Below are 4912 nucleotides of genomic sequence, written 5' to 3'. Positions count from 1 at the left end.
ATATTTCCTCCTGGATTACGGTTGCAGTATTAAACAGTTTGAGTCACGTGGTTTGAAGTTGTAGTTTGATACAAAATAACAAACGCGACAAAACTACTTCATTGTATTTTTGTATGTGTAGAACGGAGAATTCCCTTAAAGAGCCGAAGAAATTCTCTGCTAATGAGAGTATTTATTGCGCAACACTTGGAGCTACGCAGCCGGAAACCCGAGGAGCTCAAGAGGACCGATTCGGCCACTAAATCATCTCAGAGTAAGAGTCAAGGCATCTGGGTTTAGCTTATTGTGTTTATTATCTTGTTTGTGTTGCTTAAATTACTGTCATTTTTGTAACGTGGTGTGAATGTTCAATAATCGCCGAGCTTAACGTCCAAGATCGTTAATGTTGTGTCGAAACTACTGTGTATTTCATACCGCTGCAATCGCGTTGAGATCATACACCGCTAGTGAGTTGTTTCTCATCAGTTCACAGGTCAGAACCGCGGCTGTGCGAATCAAAGTGTCGTCGGCCGTGTTTCTGTAGATGAGAGAACAATCTTCCGTAATCCACCGCAGCGGGGAGGATCTGATTTTGTTTTTTGAGGATTTATTTTGTTTTGTTTTGCTTTCTCTCTTCTTTTACTAAACCACACACACATATAGCGTAAAGCTAATGTAGCTCTGGGTGAGCTAACAGCTTCAGACACATGCAGATTACGCGACCTCTCTTTTGTCTATCACCATGTCCCGCGCCTTCTTGTGGTCTCGTGAGCGTGGTCACAAGCAAACTCCATTTTGATAGTTCGGTCTATCTTCAATGTGCAGTCCCATGTGACGTAGCACGTTTTAGATCATACGTTGTCTGAGCTGTGCTCGCAGTGTGGTGCCGTTATTATTAATAATCGTTTAATTTTACTGACATTAATAACTCTATTGATGTCAATTATTTAGTTTATATATATGCTGATAACTCAAACACGCTCCTTTACGTTCACAACAATGGTATCCCTGAATAGTTGACCATTCACCGATTTGAAACTGGCTTTTCTCAACAAGCATTCATAACTGTACCTCTGAAAAATAATGCGCTGTAGTTCGCAGGTATCCCACGAACAATCAAAATTGATGCAGTCCATGTGATCATGAACAAGACCGCAAAAGCCCATGCAGGGCAGGCGGGAAGGTGGACAGGTCAAACAAATACCGATCTTTCGCCTGGGAGACTGCTGTTGGAAACTGTGTGAAACGAGAAGTCAATTTTGTCACGTAAATTCCGTATTTCAGTAAAGGCACTTCCATAGTTCTTTTAACAGAAATTAAGATCTTTTCCTGAACCTACCTATCTTAAGTATTTATTCACTAGCTTAGGGCCCCACCTCAGCCGGAGCGAGCCTTCGTCGGTTGTTTGGAGTGTTGAGGAATGGTTGGTGGAGGTTAGCCTGGATGAAGCGGTTTGCGGAAAGGCTTGGTTGAGGGTCCACTGCGGCTCCCGGGCCTTGCAGACCCCCAAGAAGCCCTCCTAAGGAAGCAGGGCTGCCTGCCTGTTGAGCAGGTCGTTGGAGCGGTGGCGAGTGTAAAGTTGGTAGGCGTGGGAGGACCAGCGGCCCAAGGCTTTGATGAGGTGGTCCGGGACTCCTCTGCTCGACGCGGTGGTGGCGGCTCCTACGCGGAAGGAGTGGCCGGAGAAGGAGTCTGGATTGATCCCGGAGGCGATTATGACTTCCCTGAAGCGTGAAAGGAACCAGGATCGGTTGGCGATGCGGCCCGTCGCGGTGGTGAACAGTGGTTTGTGGGGGGAGGTTTGCTGCATTTTCCTGAGTTGCAGGTAGTGCATGAGGGGTTTGTAGGGGCTCAGGTGTGAGTTTAGTTTGAAGTATAATATGGGGACTGGGTTGTTTTGCTCCGTTTGCGCGAATAGGCAAGGCAATCTTCGAAGACGGGATAAAGGTCGGATATGCAAGGGTGGAGGCTAGGGTTAAACTTGGCTGAATGAGACGTGAATTCTGAGCATCGCAGGAAGCCGAAGAAGGGAAGTAGGAACATGGATTCTAGGGTGCGTGCCAGGTGGACGGGAAGGTGATTGGAGCGGAGGGTGGCGACACAGCGAGAAACGAGATCGGAGGTCAGTGGAAGACTGCGAGGAGTCGGCGGAGGCGTTCGGTGCTGGAGGTCTTTGATGAGCAAAGACAACTGGGAGAATGTTGTGGGGGAGCAGGGGGAGCCGGTGAGTAGTTTCGCGAAGAAGTTGATGCCGCTGAGGTAGACCTTGATAGTGGATATCTTGGTGCGGAGAGTCGAGTGGGCATAGTAGGTGAAGCTGCATAGGGAGGCCACGTCGAAGGAAGGAAAACGCGGTATGGAAGGAGCGAAAATAATTCCAGGCCGTCCAGTAGGTGGAGAGGGTGCCGGGGGCTAGGCTAGAGATGATGGCTTGTTGGGACAGGGAGACGAGTTCTGCGATGGTTGGTTTCAGATGAGGTATATCGTGTCGGAAAATGGTGGGACCGGGGTTGGGTTCTCCTCCGCATCTGGAGCTAAGGTTCTGTAGATCTGGAAGGAGAAGTGAGACAGGGAGTCAGCGACAGATTTATGGTGGCCGGAGACATGTTTAGCTCCGAGGATAAATCGGTGGGTGACCGACCGCAACGTGAGACGGCGTATGAAGGGCATGATCGCGGGAGAGTTCGACCTGCCTTTGTTAATGACGTCGACTACAGCGATGTTATCTGAATGGTCGAGTATAGATCTTTTCGACCACTCGTGCCCCCACAGGAGAGCAGCGATAACGACTGGATATATTTCGTGGACCGAAGACGAACGGAGGGGGCTTTGGAGGAAGTTGCGGAATTCGATGGACCATTTGGCTGAAAACCATCATCGGCCATGGTGCCCCCCAAAACCGGCGGAAGGAGCAGCGTCGGTAAAGAGCTGAATGTCTTCTGGGTTGGAGAGTTGGTCGTCGTAAAAGAAGGTGATGCCCTTCCAGTTGGACAGGAGATGCTGCCACATCTGCATCTCTGCTCTGGAGGGGGTGTCCATGGGGACTGAATCGGTAAGTGAGGGTGTGGATGATGTGAGGGAGAGCAAGTGCGAAATAAAGGAGCGGCCCTGGGGAATAATGCGCAGGGCGAAGTTCAGGTATCCCAAGGGGGAGAGCAGTTGTCGTTTGGTGCAGGAGGGAGTAAGGAGGACGTTTTGTAGGAGGAGTATGATGCGGTGGAGTTTCTCTGCCGGTTTCGAGAGTAATCCCGAGGAACTCCAAGGTGTGTGAAGGGCCTTCTGTTTTCCCTTTGCAAAGAGGGACGCCGAGCTGAGCGAAGACTGATTTCATGGTCGAAAGGCCGTGGGCTGGAGGTGATGAATGAGGAGTTATGACTAGGAAGTCGTCGAGCAGGTAGAGCAGGTGGGGGATTTTGTGGTTGTTGGAGAGAATCCAACACAAGGCCTCTGATAGTGAGTTGAATAATTTGGGGCTGCTCTTCCAGTGGATGCCAAAGAGGCACCAGAAGTCCGGATGGATGGGGAGGATTTTGAATGTGTTTGCTACATCAGTTTTGGAGAGCCAGGCGTCTCTGCTGGCGAGTTTTGTGAGGGAAGTGGCGTGGTTTATGGTGGCATATTTCAGGGAGAAATTTTCGCTTGGGATTAAGCTAATCATGCTCGGAATTAGGTCGCCGTGGGGGGCTGAGAGGTCAATGATTGAGTATTTCCTGGTTGCTATGCCTACCGGGCTGATGCGGAAATTTTGGAATGGTGGTTGTGGGAATGGGCCTGCCATGAATCCCTCTTTTACCTCTGTGGCTAGTAAGGAGTCGACTGTGTCGGGTTCCCTTAGGGCGGACATTGTTTTTGCACTGGAAGGGGACTGCTGGGGGTGAGATGGTCCCCGGATGGAAGCCTTCTAGGAGGCCCGAAATGAGGAAGCTGACGAAGCGTGTATTTGGACGATTTTTGAAGGATTGTTTTAATGCTTGGACGTTTATGGGGGTTGATGCGGACGTGGGTAGTCATAGTTTTGTCGGGTTATGGGGGCACGCTGGGCGGGAATGGCCGCCGCCGCAGAAGAAGCAGGTATGGAGATACCTGCACTGGGACATGTTGCATCCGGAATCGTTAAAGTTGTTGCATATGGTTTTGCCCCCTTGGAGCATTACTGGTCGGCCTTTCCTGTCTGTGCCCTGGGGCAGGGGCATGCTGGCCTTAGGCAGTGCGAATTTGGAAGTTAGGTTTTTGGGAGGGGTCGTGGTTGGCAGGTGAGTGGTGGCTGGAGGTTGGCTTCGGGGTTGTCTTTGGATGGGGATGGTGTACGTGGTGGGGTGGGAAGGAGCTCCACATGCTTTGCAGGGGAGGGCTGGACGGCAGTAGAGTTCCTGAAGCGAAGTGGATGTGATATTGGTAAAAGCTTGATCCGCCGAAGTGGTTATTAGGAATGAGTTATTCGGTTATGTATTTTGCTCTTTTGACTTGACTGATGACGTTTTACTACTTTTTGTTGTTTTTGGTCCTCCATATGTTGCCTTGCCTTCGTCTGGGCTAAAAACATTTTTTTTAAGAACCACTTGAGGGCATTCATCCTCGAAATAAGAAATATTGATCACCAAGCCAGTGTCCTGAATAGGCTATCCAGTTCAGTGTTTGCATTTTCGAGCACAGACGCATTGAGGTGAGAAACTTCTAAAAAGTAATTGTCATGTGTGTCTGCTCCACCCCCGTCCCCTCCCACGGAGTCTCATCCATCACACCCGTGATTTTACATATTTCAGCGGCATCGTTTTTTGAAAAGCTGAAATCCTTTTTCATGGCTGTGTGTTTTGCCCTCAGGTGATGCGCTAATAATGTACCTCGGTTTAAAATGCAACACAATCACTGATTGAGATAAAGTAGATATCTGTATTCCTGCACAGACTTCTGGATTTTAGGATCATTCTGAACA

General features: G+C 49.5%; 2 pseudogenes; both read right to left on the bottom strand.

Annotated features, from left to right (window-relative positions):
* Nucleotides 1–1842: 1842 nt before the first annotated feature.
* On the bottom strand, nucleotides 1843–2446 carry LOC116393972 (uncharacterized; annotated as a pseudogene).
* Nucleotides 2447–2448: 2 nt separating this feature from the next.
* LOC116393971 (uncharacterized) lies at nucleotides 2449–3823 on the bottom strand (annotated as a pseudogene).
* Between the last annotated feature and the right edge of the window lie 1089 nt (nucleotides 3824–4912).

Source organism: Anarrhichthys ocellatus, unplaced genomic scaffold, assembly GCF_004355925.1.
Source record: "Anarrhichthys ocellatus isolate YVR2014 unplaced genomic scaffold, GSC_Weel_1.0 scaffold36, whole genome shotgun sequence".
NCBI lineage: Eukaryota > Metazoa > Chordata > Actinopteri > Perciformes > Anarhichadidae > Anarrhichthys > Anarrhichthys ocellatus.
Note: the sequence above shows the minus strand (reverse complement) of the source record. Positions and strands in the feature narration are given on the sequence as shown.